The sequence below is a fragment of the Caloenas nicobarica genome, chromosome 6 (assembly GCF_036013445.1).
Source record: "Caloenas nicobarica isolate bCalNic1 chromosome 6, bCalNic1.hap1, whole genome shotgun sequence".
In the NCBI taxonomy this organism is placed as follows: domain Eukaryota; kingdom Metazoa; phylum Chordata; class Aves; order Columbiformes; family Columbidae; genus Caloenas; species Caloenas nicobarica.
In genome coordinates this window covers 23325829-23350124 of record NC_088250.1, presented here as the reverse complement: position 1 = coordinate 23350124, position 24296 = coordinate 23325829, and the positions used below count along the sequence as shown (strand labels likewise).

Genomic DNA, 24296 nt, shown 5'->3' with positions numbered 1-24296 from the left:
ACAGAAAAGCATATTTCTGTCTTTAAGACAGACACTACCTTAAGTCCCGTACCAAGCCACACAGATGGCCAGTATGACCAGTGCAAGAACAGCACCTCAAACCAGAGCACCCCGCCTGCGGGGCCACCAGCCCTGCTCGGCCGGACGCTGCTGAGTGCACACGCTGGCCCAGGGGATTGTGCACCAGCCTGGCCAGTCCAAAGCTCACTGATCACAGTATCATCATTCTTCCATTTTAAGTAAAAAAGCCAACTAAATCTATATTGCACAAAAAAAGCCCTCTGTAGTAGATTTTTTTCAACTTCAATAAGAAAGGTATTGTATCAAGTGGCAGTAGCTAGGCAGCCTTTATTGGGCTCATAAAGGATTATGATTTTGCCCTATTCTCTATATAAGTGAATTTCTTAAAATATCATTTTGAAAATGGCACTTCTTCTCATGATAGTGTTTCTTTAATATATTAACTTTTCCACATCCCATACTTTGATAGTTCGGCAATTTTCTAGTTCATTTTAAATCAGTTTTTGACAAAACAATACCAACAGTTCAGTAAGTGTCCCAGCTGAATTTTACAATTTACATTTCTTTTTGAAAGGCCTTCTTACTGAATAGCTTTAGCAACTAATAAAATTCTTCAATTTCAAAGCAAAAAGAATCACATTAAGCACTAAATTCATGGGGAGGGGGGAGGACTATGAAGGCTGGATGTTGATAGTAGATTTTGGCTTTAACACTAGAAAAGCGTTTTAAAATCAGTAATACATTGTAATTTACAGGTTTCATGTATAACCTGCTGTATGGGTTTTTAGATATACTTTTGATGTTTGACATACACAAACACAGATGTGTACACATACATGTACATATGTGCATATATAGATGTATGTGTATGTATATGTATGTACAGATACATATACACAGACATGCACGTACATACATGTAAGCCATTGCTGTTAATTTTCTCTGTTCTGGTTAAAAAATAAAGAACAAAAAATATAGCAGAAAGTCACTACTATGAAATAAAATTTATTTTTATGTGATAGATAAGATGCAATAACTAAGCTGTCTAGAAGCCCGGTGAAAATACATAAATGTTGTTTACATATATTGCATGTGTTAACACTGAAGTGAACCACAAAGAGTATAGCTCCCAGTCTGTGATTTATTCACATCAGTAACAACATGATAACTAACTTTTATGAATTATGAACTCCTATTGCATTCTCACTTAAAAAAAAAAAAAAATAGCCTTACTAAGAGAGCTCATCTAAAACTAGGGACACAAGCAGAGCTGCAGATCCAACTGTTTCAAAAATTTACCACATTCAGCTCCTAGTATCTGCCTGTCCATCGGAGACAACCTTTTCCACCTGAGTATTTTTTTCTTAACTATTTGTATTAAAGAGCAAGGTCCAAAATTCCTAGAAGAGGACATCACAAAAAGCCACCTAAAAATGACACCAAGAGAAGGACACGTTAGACATAAGGTTTGAGGGGGAGGACAGTTATATTTAAATTTGCCTCAATCTCTTCCATTGGTAGTATTTTGGTGAATGGAAATAACAACTACAGAGTTTTTTGTTATTTCACTAACATTTATAAGCTGTCTTGGTTGTAGGAACTATACAAATATATGAATATGTAATATAAATGTAGCATGAATGATACATATGACATAGTCTCAAGTTAAATTTCTTTCATGAATAGGAATCCTTGTCCCTTTACTTAAATATCCATTGTCCCAAAGACAACTATATTAATAAATTATTTTTGTTGACCGCCCTGGTAAATATTCAGTTACCATTTCTACTTCTAAATAGGAGAAAATGTCTGGCTATAGAATAACAAAAATGTTTCCAATTTCCGTCATCATTTGAAGCAATCAATACGAAAGAGAGAAAATTCAAGAACTAAAACTAAGGCTGTGAGGGGTCTGCTTTAGTGGGGCTCATTTTAGAACTGGTTGCCTTTGCACTTGGGCATATAAATGCTAATCACCAAGGTCATCACAGACTAGTGTGATATTTTAAGTTTTCTTTCTGCCTTTCTATTAACCTCCAAAATAAAAGTGTTCTTCCTAAAAATATTATTCTAAAATTCTAGAGTATCTTAGAACTATTCTAGAGAGCTGCCTAGACTTACTTTCTTCAATACTCTCCTCTCTCTTAATTTTCAAAGGTTACAGGAATCACCTGCTACAACTACTGTATTGTGAAGTTAAGCTGCTGTCCCTCCATAAGTAATATGTCTTTCCATTGCAACATATAATTTCTAAAGCATTGGTATCTTCTTTGGGATACCGTCATAGTTGTTTTTCTATTCACTAAGGCATTTGCAAAAAACACTAAAGTAATCCTCAAGGCATAACTGGAAGCCTAAAAAAAAAAAAAAAAAATAGCCTGTTTGCAGTGAAGCAGATTCGGAGGAGTGACTCACATGGGCAACCTTGATATATAACCCTTTCCCCTGCTATTTATTAGTGATGGATATCCCATTCCAAACCACTTTCCTCACTGGGACAAGCGATCTCTGGCCATTTGTGCACCACTGCAAAGCCTCCCAATTCACTTCATACTTGCAAGGAAAATGGGTATCAGAAGAACTGTGATTAGGGCAGGGGGGAGATCTTTTGAGAAAAACCTGCTAAAAACCATCTCTGAAGCAATTTGTATTCAATCTAGCACTTGTACTTTAGGATTTGTAACTGAAGCAATTAAAAACATATATACAAAAAGGTTTTTCTAGTATTACAACCGCTAATTTAATTCACATCTGAAATTTTGCAGATGATTTCTCCATAACCTGAGGGGTTTTATGTTCATAAAGTATCAGCAACATAATGTCATTACTCAGGATCCACTTTAATGCTCTAGTTTCCAGATCAGCTGAAGAAAGATCTTGTACCTGGTCACACTAGCACTGCTCTTGGGACCATATTAAGTAATAGCAGGATTGTACGGAATAATATTCAACACGCTTGGACCTCAAAACAGGCGTCCTTCACACCCACATTTTGCCAGATAATTCTGGCTTAAGGTCTACGGAATTAGTGACAGTTGGGTCATCCAATTAAAGCAAAGACCTTTACATGAATCTAAGCCAGCAAAAGAACTTCTGCTGCTACTGTGGCAGGCTACTATTAGGGAAAGACAGAAACTAATGGAAACTTTCCCTTGCATGCCAAGATTGCCACCAGAGTACTGAGACAATGATAATAGGCTTACAAGGGGTAATAAGACTGCAGACAAATGGTGATACCACAGCATTCACTTTTGTGCTGTCCTTTCTTGTGTCTTTAATGTATCCATTGAAACAGGTTATCTGTAGGGGTGCTGAGGAGCTCTCATTTTGGACAAAGACACAGAATAAAGTGTAGATCTCATGTGCATGTCAGGCGATGAAGTCTCGCTACTTACTTAGTCATACAGGAGTGAGAGGAAGATAACTAAAACACCCCCCCAAAAAAGAAGAGAGCAAATATGGTGCCCAATCAATATTTACTTCCCAAAATAGTAAATAAACGAGTGAAATTCTGTATCTGCAGGACAAAGATGCCAGCAAAAGAGAAAGGTAATCAGCTGCTTTAGGTAACAACTGTCTCTGAAGCACAGGACACACGTATTAGCTTTCAATAAATTCAGTTGAAGGTGGCTATGAAGTTATTCCAGAATTTGAAGAATGCTGTCTTTACACTCGTGTGATAAAGGAAAACTAGTGACATAACTGTCCAAACTGAAACCAGAGAGCAGTGAATTTAGAATTGATCTTGGATTGAAAAAGGCAACCATGCAGTTTAGTGGACATTATTGAAGGCAAGAATTGTCTGATAGAAAGCATGGATACTTACAGAAGCAAATAGCCTTTCAACATTAGAAAGAATTCAAAATATTACAAGAAATGTTACAAGAAGCAGTGGCCAGAACAGTATTCACACTGGTATTTAACAAAAACACCTCTTGGAGTCGTTCCTGTTTTGATGACTATCTTGTGGAAATAGGCTAGGATACGGGGTAAAAAAAGGCAACAATTGCACCATTTTGCAGACAATCAGCAAGAACCCACAGAATGGGACAAAGAAATGACAGGAGGGTCACTAGCAAAGAAGAATTATTCACAGAAGCAGGGAACAACTTTGTAAAAGAATGATTTTTATTTTTCCCACTTTTTTCAACCAGACAACCTTGATGACATAAAAGATTATGATTTTTTTTCCCTGGATAATACCATTTTGAACTGGACTGGGGTGAAAAGGAAGAGAGCATGACCAGAAAGTTCTGAAAAAGAACCGGAATTTTCAAAGGCTAAAGCTTAACAAACATTTACATTCTAGAGAGTGGAAGCAACAAATCTAGGTAAGAAGTTAACTGAAAAAGCTGATTTCATGGTGAGGCTATCACTGACCGGCTCTACCAGACAAACAAAAGATATAACGATACTTTGGAATGAGCTTTGGAATGAGGAACATATGTAAAGAACTTTACATCTAAACCAGTTGCTGATTTACAGCTAAGCAAAATGTTTCTAATGAAAATCTTCTACATGACAATCAATGTTTCATATCTTTGTTAGGATTTGCATCAGAAACCTCTTATATTTTCTACAGGTGTGTGAGTGAGAACATTACTGGCACAATGATCCTACAATGGTATTGTTTTAACATACAAATATCCTGAGCATTAATAAAGATAAAAAGTAGCCGTTGAATAAGTCTTAAAGACATTTTAGTATTGAAAGGAATCCAGCACTGACTGAAATGAGCCATAAGTAATCTCTGTCCCTCACTAAAAAGGCTCAGCAAACTTTCCTATCTCCTAAGGTAGATACATGTATTTTTCTTTTTCAGCAATCAGTGGAAGATCTGCAAACTGAGGTCCAAACTTGAAAAGCTTCGGCAGTTGAAGACATTCCCTAGAACACTAGACAAATATTAATTGCTAATGCTTTTTTCCAGAATGAAATAAACTTACTGGAGTACCCACTCCCTATATCACCAACGAGTGAATTGTCAGTGCAACATGGGACTATGTTCATATATACAGGAATTTCTAAGGTATTTTAGGATGTACATTTGAGTATATATGAAAATTATTCAGGGACTGAAAAAAAATTTCTAAGATAAGGACTGGAAATACCCTGGACTGGCCTAAAATGAAAGGCCAGAAATGGAATCTTCAGAGCTGCCCATCTGCCAAAGAACACATTGAATAAGTCAACACAGGCAGTACAGAATATTGACACTGCAGCTCTAAGTAGGATAGATTTGTTTACGCTGCTTGGAAAAAAAAATACACTTGGTTTAGATTAATATTCTCATTTTGCTGAGACAGCAGCTCCTAATAAAATGACATCTGAGCTGGTGATGTTGTATATGCAGTATTTACACTAGATAGAGCACAGCTGATAGTAATATCTGATAAAGGACAGCTTATTAAACAAAAGTATAATTTGTTCTAAGTAACGGGGTGATCCAAATGTTTTATCCTCAAGTCTAATGGATTTAACAGACAATAATAATGCAGATACTGAAAAAGGTGCCTAGTTAGGTTCCAGTCCATTTCATAAGACAGCAGTATCACTACTTTTTTTAATTAATGCAGGCAAGCAGTTGTAATTTTTAAAGTGCTACATGATATTACATGTTATTACATGATAGTAATAACATTTGAGGTTTCTTCCAGTTGCCACTAAATATAGTGTTATCTATGTGTTCACAGTGGGAAACTTTAGTTGCAAGCCTTAAAGGATGAAAACAATCATCCTGGGTTTGCCGGGCGCTATAACATGGGAGGAATAGGGCACCCTATTTACGTTCAGAAAGGAGGAGGAGAAGAGGCATCAAATTTACCTTTTTGCCTTTAGGAACCTTGGACAAGTAACAATAACACAATATTTAGACAACTGAACATCAAAACACAATCCAGACAGAGAAAATGGCCTTTTTGGCTTTGATTAATACTGGATTCAACTTCTTAAGCCTAAGTAACAGTGCAAAACATCTCAAAGTCTAACTAGATTAAGTAATAGAATTCAATATTAGGCTGGTTGCATATAATTTGAAACTGTGTTGAACATTAACTTGCTTTTTTAGCAGTACTTTTACAGAATCTTGGAAAGAAATGGCATTGTGGACTAAACGGCCAAGTTTCTAAATCCCCATACAAAAGAGCCAGACAGAGCACTATAAAGCTCTTCCACTTCAAGAAGAAGAACCTGTCAGATAAAGTGTATTGTTTAGAAGCATCCTAAGAAACAGAATGATCAGTGACACTCATTTCCCAGACTGCTGTGCACTCTTCTGCCATGGTCACGGATGTGGCATTGGAGTCTGTCTTCTGTCAGGGGAAGAACACTCCTAAAATCATAATTTACACTAATAGAGAAATGAAATGCAGGGTTTGTTACTCGAAAGCCTGGCAGCTGAACAGCAATATGTGAGATTTACCCTGTGAACAGTATGTACTGTAGGCAGAACTGTTAGAATGAAGGAAGACTAAAGATGAAGCCAAGACTCCTGGTGAGATCTATCAGATGCTTATTAGCACAAGAGATTTCAAAAGCTACATGACAGAAGGGATAAAAACCATAAAATAATCTAGGAAAGTGTACAGTCAAGGAGGAGACACAGAAATATTGGTGCTATGTGTGAATATAAGCTAAACATTTGTAAATGCATTTTTGCAGAACGACTGATGTAAAAAGAAGACAAAAGTACTGACCTACTTCACGGCTCTTCATGTTCTGACTACCTCATACAAGCTTTGAGGCCAACAGTTCATCTTCATCCTCATTCATTCGAAATCATCATCCAACTTTCTACTGAAGGCCTCCCTTTCTCCTCATCTGCCAAGAAACCTGCAAGGAGGTTATTAATGTAATGCAATGTGGAAAAGCAGTTGAATGAAACAGTGTCACGACACTCCAAGTATGGTGGAAACTTCTTCCAAGAATCTCTGTATCAAGTCGTCTTTGATGTTTATAGTAGGTTTGCAGCTCCATCCCCCCAGTTAGCAAACTTCTGTGCATATCTACTGAAGAGGAAAGAAAGAAAGAAAGAGAAGAAAAGTGTCTTTGCCTCAGGATAAATGAAAAGAGATTTCAATTATATCTCTTCTTGACAATGTCTAGTATGATAGGAACTTGCTGAAGACCAAGTTCCTGGCATGATACAAGGAGAGAGACACCTTTGAGCATAACTATAATTTTGTTAGGATGTTAATTAAAATCCATATTGATCCACAGAGGAAAGTGTACAATAGAAAATTGGTATACACTATGTCTGGTGGTGAAAAGTCATTCATAAGAGTACTCAGGCTCTACAGGAAACACAGTGCTATCACTGACAATAAAGAGCCCTAAAACTAAATAGGGTACGTGGCCATCACAGTACTATGCTCACTTGAAAGACAAGGTGGGGAACTATGATTGATTCTATTCTAACTCAATGGCATAAAGCAGAGAGTAGATAAAAACAGGACATGAACTACATGTTTATAAAGACTTTAAAGGAGAAATGACTTAAGCAAAATCTTTTAAGGGAATATTCAATAGAAGCATTATGCCAACAACTTTGTCTAAAACCTCCTGCAAAAAATTGTCAGAGTCAGACATATTTGCCCTTTGTTCTTTTTAAATTTTTTTTTAACATCATATATCACTGCAAATATTGATGTATTTTGGTAACGCACTATAAACTATTTTAATCTCTGCTGGATGTTATATGGTAAGTACCTTTTTTTTTTTAAACAAAACACAATGCCCTCCCAATATTTAATTGAGAAGATGGTAAATTTCTATATGTCAAAGGGATACAGACTTTTGCATTAATGTAAAGATTTTTCTCAGCTTTTCAACCAGCTAATCTTCAAATAACTACTAGTTAACCCCACATATAATGCAGAGAATTTGCATAATTTACCTTTCTTTGAATAGCTGGAAAAGATAAGAGGTTTTAGAGCAATTTTGTTAGGGGATGCTCTTAAATAACCGTGACTATACACAGCAAAGAATCAAAATGTATGGTAGAAACTGCAAGGTCCAAATTGTTAATCCAACAAATGGATGACCAGGAAATGCAGCATGTATTTACAGTGTTGATTAGGGCAAGAGAATTGAGAACATCCTAAAACACATGGAGCCCAACAACGCAATATACCCAACCAATATTTATTGCTGCCTCTGTAGAAGCAATTTCCATTTTGATGCATTCTCTCACACATGATGTTCTGAAACAGTTAAGTAACATGAAAAATACAGGTTCAAGATTATATCTGTCACAGATGAAAATACAGCATTTATGCAGCATTACATAATAGAGCCACTGGTTTATGGACCCAAGGTCCTCTTGAGACTGCCACAAAACTATATATTGTCATATGGTGATAGATTTTTACATTTGCATACGTGAATTAAAAAGAACCTACATTAATAATCAAAACAAACAAAAAATAAGAACAAAACCCAAAACCAACCAAACAAAAAACCACAAACAAACAAACAAAACCACACACACACAAAAAACCCAACCAACAACCAAAAAAACCCCACACGACCAACCACAGTTATTGAGTCTAAAAGGCTGAGGAAATTTAACAGTGATATTTGGTTGTGGTATAGGTCACTACTAGGTCACAAAATCTGTCTGGAAAGCCACCTATCTTAGCCAACATTTTATAAAGAAATCGAAGAGTCTATTAAAACTGCCTAATTGCAGGAGGGGTGCCAACACTGAGGGCAGATCTGCATTTGTTCTGTTCTTAAAAACCAGCAGAACTGCGGGGAGGGAAGACACTGCTGACAGTTCCTTGCACACTTATTTTAGAAACTAGGAATGAATTAACTCTACCAATTTTTTTTTTTTTTAATCTGGCCAATTTGTCTGACAAGTAATTTCTAAAATTCTCCTATGCTAATACATGTGAACTTATTTTTACCAAATAAAATATCAGTTTTGTGAAGATAATCAATGCTAAGCATGGAGCTCCATACATTTATGGAACTCAACAAATTTAGGGAAGAGATTATCTGGCAAAGTATCTGCAATAACAGATGATTGGATTGATGATCTTAGACATCTCTTACACTCTTCTTTTCTGAAACTACTACATATAAATTCGATACCAGGATTCACTAGTAGCTTAATCCAGTTCTGGACATGAATATTCAGAGTTGAAATGTCTACATCATCCAGATTATTTCATGATTATTTCACTTCACAGATAAGTCCTGCACACCACCAGAGACATCCCTCTCTTATGCTGTAATTTTATGGCACAATTAGTCCATGGAGGATTACACACTGAAATTTCTAATATTCAGAAGTCTAACTAGAGTTCTCCTACCTTATGAATCTGAGAATGCAAAAAAATACATCATCCTCACATGTTTTAGCAGTGAGCATTATGTGTATCATACCATATATAAAAATTAGCATGGAGAGATGTTGCTGCAAAAAGCTGCATCTAACTCAATATTCTGATATCTGTAAATAAATTTGTAGATATATAAGATAAAAAATATAAATGTACACATAGCTATCCACGACTGTATATACTGCCACATAATTTTTGAATGCTACATTTGATAATGCAGTAAATAAAATATGGAGCCAAAGACCTCATAATTTACTAATAGGATACACATTTTTTTAGAATACTGTATAAAATCTTGATTTAACCTATAGAGCTGGAAAGTATAGACTAATTTTTAAGGCACAGAAAGTGAGGTAAACAAAAAAATTACAAAGTAGTACAAAATCCCAGGCTTCCCAATTTTTAATAGTGAACTCTAAACCACTGAAAATCTACCAGCCTTATTTTGGGGTGTTATCTTCAGTTCTTGACCACTTTTTCGTGGAAATCTCTGCACCCCTCCACCCCAAGAGAAAAATAACATATTCAATCTGAAGAAGCCACCTGTGCCTTTTAATAGCCTTGCCTGACAAAGAATAGATCTTGTAATAGATGAGATACATAAAAATGGAAAACCATTCAACATTTGAGAAAGGTGACTAAATTCACTAGCCTAGTGTCAATTTTAACTCCTAGGTTTGTTTTTTGAGTTTTTTTTAAAGGCCATTCACAAAATACTACAGATTCCTGTCTTATATTAATGTTATGTCCTCTGACATCCACTCAGTGAAAGATAAAAAGATGGCATTAAGTTTTAGCACTGAAGAGAAATGTTGCATGGTGCAAGGCGACCCAGTCTCATTTAACAGATTACCAAAATACAATCATATAAAACCTATGATCTTTACACTGGCAAAAACAGTGCAGCAAGTGGACGAATACAATTTTAAAAACTCAAAAGACCGATTAAAGTGAATCATGTATATTTGTAACATATAAGTGAGGCCTCTGCAGCTACCCAGTCCTTGTAACAGCATCCATATTGAGAGCAAATTTTACAGGCAGGTTCAGCTTTCCGTACAATTTTATCTTGCCACTATATCTAACCCAAACCAAATGTCCCAAATTCAAGTAAGCTGTTTGATTATAATAAAAATAGTCCTTGCTCTTCATCTTAGTCTCAGTATCTACTGGTTGATAACTCACAGTTCACAGGGAATGCATTGTCTAACTGAGTTAATCCACAGCTGGGGGAAAAAAAGAAAAGGGAACTCATGCCAGTCTGATGATGTGTGTGCATTTCAGTTATACCAAGATAAACTGCCTTGGATTAAGATTACCCCAAGAAAACTTCAGGAAGCACAGATTTTCTAAAACAGATCTAGACTTAATTGATACAATTCTTCTGACTCGGCTTGTTCTTGATTATTCCTATGATTTTCATGCACCTTTCTCTAATGTGTTTCTGACGGCTACTGACAAACATGAGATATTTTCATGATGGTCTTTGGCTGTAATGCACTATGGCAATTCCTCCATTTCTAAACTCTCACATTTAGTACTTCAAATCCATTCACTGAGAGCTGCCTCACCTGCCACTCTGATTGCAAAGCCTCCCAGGCCCTCATCAGCTCACCTCATCTATCCCTTGTCACACAAACTTGGGCTCGCTTTGTTGAAATGGAGGAAACTTCTACTGGGCGTGAACGATGTAACTTGGGGCTGAAACTAAGTGAAGCTTGCTGGTTTGAACAGGACATTAGGTGAAATTCTGTCAAACAAATCCTAAAACAAACAAACAAACAAAACAAAAAACCTATTAATTCATGCCTGTATTTTGCACGGAATGACTCCTTTCAAAATAATTTCTAGGCATTTTAAATTAATTAATCACAGTGGGCCTGGAAAAGTACAAGCAAGATTAAGCGAAAGAATTCTTTTTTTTTTTTTTAAAATATCCTTAGGCAAAGAAGATAAGGCAATAGCCAAATGTCCCACAGACTTACTCTCTTACTTGTATATTTGTTGTTTTCACAGTTATTCCCTAACAGTGAAACTCTCCTTTAGCACATAGGTTTACATTATTACCAGAACAGACACAGAATCTAGAGGAGTTTAGTTCCTTCTTCATCTCTGTTTGCAAAAAGTAAAAGAAAGCCAAGAAAACAAAACCTATTGAAAGCAATCAAATTTAAAAAGAAAAAAAAATCTTTCTTTTGAAAAAAATTAAACTGCCAAATAAATATAGCAAAATGTAATGAATGTTACTTTGTTTTAAAATGCCAGTTCTGTACCAACTGTAGTGATGCTTGCTCTTGCTGCTGCAACCCCGTCTTTGGATCTCATGAAGTGATGGGACAGTACAGAACACCGTATTACAGCAACACTAGAAAAGACATTCAGGTCTGTAAGATATTTGCAGCATCACTGTTTTAATTCTGGAATTTTACTCAATAGAAACAGTCACATTGTGGCAGTACAAAACTGAAAAATTTAGTTTTGCCCTGTATTTACAGACTTGAAGAAAGGTTGAAATGCCAAATACACTTCTACTACACAACATTATGTAGACGACACAGGGCAATGTACTTTGTATAGACAACCTAGCTCACGTGACTGATGGGCTGATCCTGATCTGGGTACACGAGAATAGCCGTGTAACTCAGTATTTCACTTCAGTGCCCAAAAAGGCATCAACAAGACATGAACCTACCCCAGTCAATGGTTCACAGTCCTTACTTTAATGTAGTAAGTGGTAAAGTGCTGGCAGTGTTCAAACGGATGTTTTTAATCCACAAGGCACAGAGAGAGAATGTCAGTAAGGGGAGAGATGATGGAAGCTGTAGTGTTAAAATACACACAAACATCTGCAAATCCAAAAACGTATTATTAATACATTGGGAGATCTCACTGAAGGCAGTTTCTTACCCACACTGCCCAGATTCGTGCCACTAACCACAAGGCTTAAGGGTCTGAAAAGAAAACGTCCAACCATGTGAAAGTAAAAAAAACCCCTCTATATAATAAAACGGCAATAAAAATCCCTTAACAATTATTCTACTACCTTCTCAGAATAGGAATAGTGTCTCTTATGCCCTAATTTTATCATTTCTTTTGCCCCACGTTAAAACACCAGTATAATTATCCTTTATAAAGGTTGACTGAGGTCCCCGTGAAAATCTGCTCAGGGTGACTGTTTAGTTGGCTTTTTATTTGTGAAATTTAAGCTAGAATGTTTCAAACTGTTTGTCAAAATAACCACTTAATCTGCTTTAGTATTTTTGTAATTGTTAAAAACCCATCATTTTCTAATAAACAGAGAGTAAGGCTAAATACTCCAATTTCCAACCTGTAAGAAGGGTTGAACATGAAAGTTGCGCAAAGAGGTTCCTGATTTTGATGTATTTTGGGCCAATTCTCAGGATTTAATGTTGCAGTATACCTGGAAATGTAAGGCATGGCATGACATTAGGGAATATTCTTCGACATTTCCATAATACATTTAAGTCTACAGAAAAGATTTTATTTCTCATTAGTAGTTTTACACGCAAGTTTATTGTTTCACATACTGATGACTTTCAAAGCACTGCACTTCATACATGACAGAAATACTCTCATTTTACAAAAAGAGATTCCAAATAACTTGATGTATTTACCTAAAAGAAGATATGCAGTGCTGAAAACTTGGTTTTTTCTAACTACATGACCTGGTCTAATAAGTAAAAAACAAACAAACAAATGAAACAGAACAAACAAACCAAACAAACAAAAAAAGATTTTTTCCACAAAAAGCCTTCCCAAACGATGCAAACAGTACTGCAAACAATCCTGCAAATGATGCAAAAGCAACTTAAATGATGCAAAAGTAACTTAAACTCATGGTAGTTTCCCGCAGTCATACATTTTTTCCAGTTCTCTGTCCAACCACTATTAACTTAGCAGAGATACCACTCTTGTAACAAAACTGCATTTGCCACCCCTTTGCCTCCAGAAGTTGACAACAACCACTACCGTCATCACACAGTAAAAGGTGTAGAAGAGTCTGATGACAAAGAGAAGACGATACAGAGGTGAACCTTCAGAAGATACAGACAACCACGGCATCCCACAGCCACCCTCCTACAGCTCCAGAAACACAACCCCAGGGTCTGGCTGCCTGTCAAGCACCCCATGAGCAGACCCACAGGGCCTTTCAGACTAAGGACATCCATTGCAAAACCTTTGCCTGCGTTTCTCAGCCCTTCCTAACTGTCATGAAATGTTACTAGGATACAGCAGTTCTCTCTTCTTCCACCACACCAGCTGTACTTTGTGAGCATGTCAAAAAAAACCCACAAAATTTTTGCGGATAATAAAGTCCATCATTCTCTTGTCTCTGTCTTAAATACCATATTTCTTTCCAGCAGAACTTTTTTGGAGGTACCACAAGTAAGACTCTTCTCACTGAGTGATTCCATGAAGATTGTGTCTTGGAAGGTTCTACTTTTATAATAATTTCCTTTTAAAAACTTTCTAATTCAGTACCCGCAGCAGCATATGTATTCCTATGAACAATTCTACATAAATTTACCGGAAATTACAATTTTAAGATATTTCCAATCTATGAAATTTGACGGGGAAAAATATTACTTCTCTAGAAGTTGATAGAGTGATTAAAAAAAACTACAGAGGGATTATCACTGCCTATTAAGTCTGATAGTTTGAGCAATTTCTATGCAATCCTTTCTTACTTTATTCTGATTAGATTCATTAGAATATTTCCAGCTAATAACTAACAATTGTCCACTGTATAAAAAAAGTCCTCCCTAAATCTGCTTCAGTGGCTAGACATTATAGTAGTCAGTTAAGACTTTCTTATTTCTCACTCAATAGCTTTACACAGTGCCAACAGCGATGCACCCCTTTGGAAACCAAACGCCCAGCTGAGCACTGCGATTCAGTCCCGCAGCCTCCATGGGGTGCGGGCACACGCTCTTCTGCCCCAACGCCTGCAGCTCCCGTGCAGCTCCACGCTGGTGGGATCTCACACTCTTCTCTCTCATCCCCTACTGACCTCTGCCAAGAGACAGATAGTTAGGCAGGTCTTCGGTCTAAGCTCACATCTTTCTTGTTATGGTCATCATGCTTGCAAACATTCTTCTGTGTGTGAGATATATATTCCTACCTCACATAGGTCCTCTGGATACCAGATTACTGATAGGTGCACCCACTGCTTAGGTACCTGAAATGGCTGATGTGCTTCCGCTGCCCAATGCTTCAGCGAGCAGCCTGCCAATGCCACACAAGAACTCACATAACTTATTTACACACAGTTTATCTCCCTCCAGGACAGCAAATTACTTTTTCTTTCTGTTTATTTTGTATTCTTTTAATAGAAGACAAACAACTTTTCCACATTGACAACTGGTTTGCAGCATTGTGCAGTCACTTTCCAGTGAGTAAACTAGTACTTTTACATCATCCATTTTGTCATAAGACCACGCAAAGGCTTGCTTGCTGCACAATGACAATCAATTTTCTTTCCTACTGAGGACACAGACTTGGTTTAGTTGTATGTTATTTTTTTCCTGTAATTTTCATTTCTGTGAATCCTGCCATAAAATGTAAGTTACTCTTAATGCTCTTCTAAACGTTGTTAAATGCTACACAACTTTACATGGCAAGCCTGTAACTCTTAATGCATCAGATTTCTACTTAAGTGGTTGTTCATCTGGTATTATTTCTTAATGGATTCTTTTTAGAAGAACTAGATTGTAATTAATTGTAGCCCATGATTATGTACATGAAAAGGATTAGTTTGAACCTTTAGCCTAGACATACACCAAGGTGAAAGAAAAGATACAGGTTATGGCTTAATAGTTTTACTTAGATAAATGGTGATATTTCTTAATAGAACCAAAAAAAAAAAGAAAAAAAAAGAAAAAAAAAAAGGAGTGATGAAAAAAAATAGGGTGGTTTTTTTTTTTAAACTATGTCAAGCAGGTATCAGAATTGATATGTACTCACTTCACTCAATGGAAATACAGCTGCACCCAGCACCTTCCTTTGTGTGGAAAAGGTCTGTACATCGAAAAATCTGACAGGCTGTAATTGTTAAAGAGCATTCAAATATTTATTTAGATTAGGTATCAACCTTTATCATAATTCTCTTTTTTTCTTCCAGTAACTATCCTTTGCCTCCTCGGACTAGGCTAAAATGTCACGTAGTTAGTCTGTCCATAGGAGAGTTTTCCAGAACATTTAAAAAAAAAAAAATACACAAAAAATAACCACGACAACACCCTGCCGCTGTTTATTTAGTTCTGTTTGTATGGAGGGGAGAAGGCTCTGCAGAGCATTTTCACACATATGCTCCTATCAAAAGTGTTCTCTATGAGTTAGTGAGCGATTTCAAGGTAGTGGCTAGTTTCTGAAATCTCTGAGATAAAAGAACCAGTATACTTAAAGACAGAGAACTTGAGCTCTAATTTTTCAGAGTTCTGTGATGTATTCACAGGAGGGCTGTTTTGAACTTGTCAAACTAAGTCCTTGAACAAGGAACTCAGAAAACAATGGGTTCTTTTTATCATCACACCGATTTTCGTAGTCCAGATTTTTCAGCCATGATGATCTGGAGTTGTGTGGACAGATTTCCAGCAGATTCTACTAGAGGATATGAAAATGCTTTGGAAGCCTAGATCCATTTTGAAAAAGAAAGTTGGTGTTATTGTTATCAATCTCCTACTGACCAAACTGAAAACAATTTCAAGCACACTAATCAATCCTTTCTGTTTTGGCCCCACTACCTTTTCAAAATTAAAGCCTTTTACAAGTTAACCTGGGAGCCAGTAATCCCACCTGACCACCACAAGAGTCACTGTCTGCTAGATCGCAGTGCTTCTCAAGCGTCTTTTCTCAGTCTCTATTTTGCCATCCGCAAAATAGGGCAACACTTTTGGAAATCTGTTTATGAAAGCCTAAATTTGAATGACTGACATTTTGATATTGCCTTGTGTCTATCGGCTATATTATGAAAAGAACACAGTTTTATGGCAAGTTCCAACTACAGCACAGCCTGAGGCATAATTTCTATAGTTTAATCAGTGAATCACTCACTTAGCATCACAAGGTTCCCTTTTCCTTGCTCAGTATGCTGAAATTGTTCATCTTTCCGGAATCATTCTGCTAAACTTATTTCATCATAGCAGGAATATTAAAAAATAGCTAGGTTTGCTGTGTCTATTTATGAGAACCTCAAATACTCTGACAATTGAAGTTTCAATTTGTTGCTGTGCTGATCCTGTTTTAAAAGGTAAACTGAAAGGCATATGGTTGATAAAACCACCTGTAACTGCTTTGAACACTATATCGGAGCCTGTGAACATAGATCAGCCTGCTCATTTCCATTTAGCAGAGGATACTCATCCTTAACAGAAGCAGATCATGAGCAAATGCCACAAAAAAAAAAAAAAACAACACACCAACACCCACAGAGCAGAAGTTGGATTTCCCATTTAATATTTAAAATGTGCACTCCACAACTTTCGAATTAGGAGAGAGCTTTATGAGCATCCGGAGAGAACGGAGCAGAGGCTCAGCGGCAACTGTGCCAGCCCCACACGGCACCATTTGCAATATGGTCCTGCGCTACCCATGCAGCGCTCCATTTGCAGACCTGGACACAAACCAACTCCTGTGGCTCAGGCCGGAGGATGGCATGAAACAAATCCCAGCCCCCCAACACTCTCACACAGCCCCCAGAACCAGCAGCCAGTGCCCAAGAGAGTATCGGAGCAGGAGGCAGCAGGGGAGCCCAAGGGCTGCTCTACCAAGAAGTAGCCTCAAGGAAATTTTGGCTTGCCTAGGGGGGTGGGGGGTCACCTCCTGCCAGGCTGGAGGAAAAGCACCTTGGCCCCTTCCATGGCTGGGCAAGCTGTTTCGGCCATGGTTTTCAAACAAGGTTGTAATAAGTCAAGAGAACGGTTTGTCCCAGCTTCATCTCTGTTGCCTCTAACTTCATCCTCTTCACACGTGCTCTTACAGGTAAGTAGGGCATTCAGTACAGAGAGACCCAAATCTCAGGTAAGGACCTTGTGTGCTATGACTATATAGAGCATAGTTGAAAGTAAAATTTGCATTCGAAAAAACAGTAACAAAAAAGCAAAACACCCGATCCACATTGACATCAAAACTGAAGTGAATTCACAGTAAATAACTCACACAACTTCCAGCAATTTTTGCTGAAAAGATGAGAGCTGACACCCTTGTTATTATATATTCAGTAATCATTGTATTATAGTAAATAATAAAAAACAGTATTTGTAAGTTTATTTGAAAGTGATACTGACGTATGAAGAACAAAGCCAGAACCAAGTATTCCAGACCCAAACCCTAACTCTGACATGGAAACATGCTCACTTAGAATATTTGCGCAAAACATATGTCCTTAAATTTGCTGAAAAAGGTTCTCCCACTCAAATACATAGGCCTGCCTACATATTTAGAGCTAAGCACATGCACACTTATCAGTGGGATCAAGACTTTAATCCTTCCTCTTGGGGCCTCAGTAATAAAGTGGGGATAACCACGCTTACCTGCTTCATAGTGTGTTGTCAAAATTAATGCTCATGGAGCCGTCAGTAGGTGAAAATCTTTATGGCTCCCATTCTGCAATTGCTAATGCAGGGGCTGCCTGCTGCACGCACACCCAGCCCGGCGAAAGCTAATTGAGTTCTCTAAAGGTGCAGCAGTTTGCCCAGGTCCTATCAATAAACTGTTAAATGATTAAAAACAATAAAAAACCCCACCACGATATTAAAAGTGAACACGGAACAATTTTCAAATGATCCTGCAGACCAGAGCCTCTGGGGCTAAGAATGGCACAGGAAAAGTATTCATAACAAAATACAATACGGGGAGAGATATATATATATGTACCGCGATACAAAAACACAGCTATTGAGCCAGCTATTCAGTGTAACTGTGTGCACACATGCCCAAACACACACTCACAGGCAAACATACATCTAAGTGCATCCAGTACCTGAGCTACAATTAATTGATGATTGTATGCATGTAAACAGATTAAAATATCAACCCACAAGTGATGTACATTACATCTTCTATCCTTCCTGAAATTTAACTGTCATCTAGAAGAGAAGGCTGGAAAAAATATGCCTGATGGTTCACTTTGAGGAATGTAAATGAAATTAAGAAAACATCTGAGACGACCTGGTTTGCTCATCAATATATCCCCAAAACCAATCTAGCTGACGTCAAATTCAAATAATTTACCTGACGTCACGCTGGAGAAGCCAACCACGAACGCCTTGCAAATTATTATTTTTGATCCAATTGTTAGAACAGAATTACAGCAAAAACTGCACTTTCCACAGCTATTAAAGCAGTGACCCTGGCAGAGCATGCTTTTGTGCTGAACTTTTTATATCACCAAGCCTATTAATCAGGTGGCAGTTCAAACTGATGCGCTTTATATAGTTGACCCTGGACAGTGCTTTAATTACTTGGTATTAAATGGTAATTAAGACTTTTCACATTCAGATTTAATCCAAAAAAATTAAGTGTAAAATCCAGTAATTTAATAAAGAGTTGTGTTCTTCACTGTGCTTCAGCCTGGACACTGAGGATGCAGCAATTTGCTATTGACAAGCACTAAAGGAGCAGGTCATTTCAGAAGTATAGTGTGGACAAAGGTGAACCGGGCAACTGATGAAATCTGTGGCCAAGGCGAAATAGCAATCTCTGAGCCAAATGGTAATAAAGTTACTGAAATGAAGCAGTGTAGCTTCTGAAGTGAACTGTCATAAGGAGGATACAGGCTTCAGCATGGCTTGGCCAAAGTAATTAAAACATTATTCCCTAAGAGCCTATCAAGGTCATTAGCCCTACCTCTGATTTTGTGTGCTACACCTGAAAAACAAAAATAAGTGCATAAAACAGCAAGAAACACAGGCAGTTCTAGCTAACATCCTATGAAATAGTGTCCAACTGTCAGAAAGTGTTTACTAAATTTGCAATAAGCAGGGCAAAATAAGAGTCATGTTTTAATGTTCTTTCCCATATTATCAAATTGCATCTCCATATATTCTGTGACACGCAAGAACCAAGTAGAAACGCAGTCAAATGTCACTGTCCAAAATTCCCTCTAAATCAAAGACAATTACTTCCCTCAATAGCTATTAAAGGCAGATAGTTTAATCATTGGGGAGGCAATCTAGTGTATAGGACACTGCAATAGGAGTCCGGAGATGTAGGCTTAACTCGCGGCTCTGCTACCGACCTGCTATATGACCTTGGGCAAGTCTCTTCACATTTCAGCGCCTCTTTGTGTCCCTATTAACCTTTGTCCATCTCAGTTATTTAGAATGTAACCTCTCTGACGCAGAACAGTCTCTCACTACATGTTTTTACAATACCAGCACAACAAGGTCACCATCTTGGTTGAGACCTCTAAGTGCTACAGTAATCCAAATAAAGAAAAACAATATATTCAATTATTCAGAATTCCACTTACATTTATTCATTTTTCCCATAACATCTAGATAGCTGAGACATCACCACAGATTAGAATGTACATCCTATATCCTTTTAATTTTTGTGTCTTACCTGCTGTTCACGTAATTGAAATTTGTTTTGATTTTCATAAAGCGAAAAACATCTAACCCACCACATAAAACACAAATAATGGAATGAGCCATTTGTGTCCAAGTTATTCAAACACAGAGGAAATAAATCATTTGTCTGAAAGAAGAAACAAGATGGTCCACCCAGTATACAGTTTGACCCAGCAACGCACTTAAGCATGTCCTTAAGTTTAAGCTCGAATGGTCCCACTGAAGCTCTTAAAGTAAGCTTAAATAAGGAATCAAAGCTTTTCAGAGTTTGGGGAATACTCTGTAAAAGATTTGTAAAAATTATAACAAACCCATGAATGTAAGTATGTTAATATGCATATCGTGAAATTATGCAACATGAACAGGTTCCCAAAGAAGTGAGCAAAAACACTGCTTCTTTTAAAAACAGGTGATAAAACAATGGATGTTCCTTGTTACTAACCATGCTCCCCAACAAGCACACACCGCGCCTACACATGCAATTCAAGGAGATTTCAAAATACTTGCATTTTCTTTCTCTATTTCAATTGTACTTTGAAAGCATTTAGATGCAGGAAAAATTAAGACAGCTATCTTTCTCTGTGACATGTTTTCTTCAAAAATATTGTTCAATCGAGCTATATTTTTTCATAAATTCTGTCTGTATTTTCAAGAAATAACCGAACTGAGCTAAATGAGGAAAAATACAGGCTTCAAGCAAAACCTAGAAATAAAACTAATAAGAAGAAAAAGTAGGAATTGTGAACTAAGGATTTTATCTAACTAATTTATTTATCAAGAAGCTTGAACCCAAAAAGCATCAAAATATCGTAAAGATTTGGTTACTTAGACAATTTGTACAGTGGAATGCACATTTACAGGAATCATTCTTCTTTTCTTGGATCGGATACAGATACTTGAGTATGCTCACCTTCAGTTCACGCTTTTTAATTCTGAGTCTTTGGAAACAAAAACCAACAAAAAATAAAACATTAAACATTCCCAATTGGAAATTGCAAGGAAAGCACCAGTAGCAGAAAAGAATTGTAACTAAAAATGTACTGACCCACAAAGTTAACATTGAACAATTATTTTGGAAGTGCAACTCTTGCAAATCAACTAAAATCCTACCTGAAGGGCTCAAGCCAATGCAGATATTGATATATCAATAACACACCATGAGTGACAGTACAATAATAATCATCAGTAAAAATAAAATGTAAAAAAAAGACAAAAAAGAAAAACCCACACGTGACTGAATAGTCACCCTTTGAAGAAAACAGAAAGCTGTAGGAAAAACAGAAAAAGAAGTCTGTTGTCTTCCCTAGTCTCATAAATTTTTGCTGTCCAAACTCAAGCTTGGGGTACATCATTTGTATTTTTGACACAAGAAATCTTGTTTGTAAGTATGGCATGAAGGTAGGATGAGACAATGGTAAATTTGTTGAGGAGGTTGGAATGTGCACAGTTTATTATCACTGTAAAGAGATTATCTGGGAAAAAAAAAAAAAAAAAAAAATCACACAAACTGTTTGTCTTGAATATATAAAATTTGTACCAATCATAACTGCTAGTGAAAAACAAGAAAAATCACAATAAGAACTAGTGTAATAAAAGGAGTGTCCTTAAAGATCTTTTCTTCTTCTGAGAATTCAAATGTAGTGAAAATTTGGAAGACACAGTTTCTTCAGCAAGGAGCTCAGTTACCATAACTGATACACATGGCCAGCCTTAGAATTCTAATTGTGTTTAATACAGTTTCATGTTGCATCAAAGTACAAAATCAATACCATTTTCCAGCAAACAGGAAAAATGGAATCTATAAACTGCTCTTATTGAGTAATTAAACACCTATTATTGTCATGAGTGGTGAAACAATGAATTTGATAAGACAAATCTTTGCGAGAAAACACTGCAGTGATTAATACCTCCCTACATATTAAATAAAAATGACTGCCTTTTGTGCGGTACTACTGGCAGAAGAACAGGAATGAGAGAAGTAGTTGCCAGTGCCACAATAACAGGCTAACCTTGAACTGAACTCCTTTCCTCAAGAAATTAAATGCTGTAGCAGGACTTTAAATCCCTCCACTTAGAGCTCATTTGTGTTCCACGTAACCTGCAGTTCCTGAAGAGAACTCATTATCTTCAAAAGGAGAATCCTTTTATAATTTCTTTACAAATGTGTATATTGTTTCTACAAAAAGTATTTCATATCAGAAAAAGGATAAGAGTATTAACAGTGTAAGCAAGGCAAAAAAGGCTCGTATCATTAAGACACCATTTCTGCTTCCTGGGAATTCAAACGCCAGCTACGGTGGTGTGGAAAAACGAATGAGAATGAGGTTAAAGAAAATGTACCTTTACAGCAAAATTTTAATCTGTTAGATTGATGCTAAACTGCCTTGGTCTTTCTGCTGCTATATGCTGTATTTCTATGTATAGACCCCCTCCCCCAGTGCCCCTCCTGTAGCTTTGGCTTCCTATTTTTCTTTTCACTTAGAATGATGCACTAGGAACAACTATAGAGTACAAAAGATGAATCTGTGGATGTGACACTTGTAAAGGGTAACCCTATTTCACAAGTGAGATGGGACAAAAAAGAAAGAAAAAAGGCCACAGAAGCAATAACTGCTCACTGAATTACCATTAAATTGTAAGATTTACAATCCAATGTACAGTAAGTGCATATCTAATGGAGTTTGTCCTCTAAAAGAATATAAAGTAGATCTTTGCAGCATAAGATGTATGCAGGTTATTTTTTATTTTTTCTTTTTTTTTTTTTTTAATTGGAGCACACAGAAAACAGATGTGCACATAAATTCCAGAATTTTTATACATATTAAAATTAAGCCAAGTCAACATTAAAATATGATAAATGCAGAGTGATTAGCAGGATCTGGCTTTGTATTTTCAAAACATGCTCACATTCTACAAAGAGAGATAAAAGATGACTTTAACACAGCCAGTCAATACTGCTTCCACAGATATCATTGGTAAAAGCGGATCACATATTATAAATTCAGTTTATTGCTCTGATCTACTGGAATTCAATGAAATGACTGAAATGACTTTTTGTGGAGGGCGGCAGAGCAGCTGCTGACCATTTCCAACATCTTCTAAACAAAACATCTGGGCAGAAGTTGCAGATCAGTGCTTGTTTGTTACAGCCTTAAATCACCCACAATACTTATTTTCATATAATGAACGTAATACGCATAAGGTTCATGCACAGCATTATTATTCGTACACATTTTTGTCACAAATTTCACTGCTCTTATTCATATGAGCATAACTGTTGAGTGATTTAAGTTTAGAAATTAGCAAGGCATGTCAAATAATTAATTAAATAGAAGCAAACTTTTAAATTGAACACCAGGCATATTCCTATTATGTTATATTACTAGGGTATAAATAGTCACATGTTTTATAGGATGAGTCTGGAAAATTCAGGCCTGTAATAAAAGTCAAAACTATCAAATAGACAAAGGAACTTTCAGGTGGGTAAGCCATTCAAATAGCAGCAAGACAGATCATGTCCTGCACTCTTAATTTGAATTAATTTTTATTTTCCTTAGCTAAATTTCAAGCTTCCACATTTCCACATATGGCATTAAAACTTTTACTCTCCTACCTAAAAGCAAGTTTGCCTACCACACAAATTTTCCCATTATCTGGCTTTTCTTTCAGAGGATTAAAAAGCAACGCACAAGATCAGCAACGATAGCCTTGTTCTCTCCAACCTTAGTGAATCAAGTTCACTGGAGGTGAAGCAGTGGAATTATCAGTACAAGTGGCTGTGTCATCAAAGCTTTCTGAGAGGTAGTGTATGGAAATGCCTAAACAAACAGAAGCGTAAAAGCTGTCTGTATAGGAAAGGGCTCTCCCAAGGCTTTTCATTAAAACAATTCCAATTGCAGCTTCATGATGCAGCATTATATTACGTGAGGAATATAAAATCTTGACATTTTTCTAAATGTGAATGGGTTAAAGAACCTCTCCACGCTACAGTGAGCCTGAGAATTTCCAGCAGCTGATGAAGACCAGTTGACCACCTGATACTTTTTCAGCAGGGTGATAAAATTAAAGGATTGCTTTGATTTGCTTGAAGGATTACTTTCTATGGTTAATTGTTTAAAGTGCACAGTCTTACAAAAGAGAAAAATATCAAGAAGGTTAATGTAGAGTGAGCTAATTGCAAGCTGATTACATTGTGCAAAGCAAGAGATATTGCTCGTGTAACATACCATCACAAGGACCAGCCTATTCCACCCTGCTGCTGCAGCAAACAAGCTGATTTGCTAACAAAGTGGTCAGCTCGGGCACTTGCACAGCAGCTCGGTAGGTCCACAGGCGG

At 36.8% G+C, this 24296-nt stretch overlaps 1 protein-coding gene across 2 annotated transcripts in view; it reads right to left on the bottom strand.

Moving 5' to 3' along the window:
• FIGN (fidgetin, microtubule severing factor) overlaps window positions 1-24296 on the bottom strand; it is a 96596-nt gene that overhangs the window by 50685 nt on the left and 21615 nt on the right. Inside the window, exon 1 of one of the 2 annotated variants that reach the window (XM_065637953.1) lies at window positions 12697-12751. The exons of the other annotated variant lie outside the window; for it this stretch is intronic. The gene's annotated coding sequence lies outside the window, so the exon portion shown is untranslated. Of the gene's footprint in view, window positions 1-12696; window positions 12752-24296 lie in introns of those variants that run through there. 2 annotated transcript variants of the gene reach the window in all.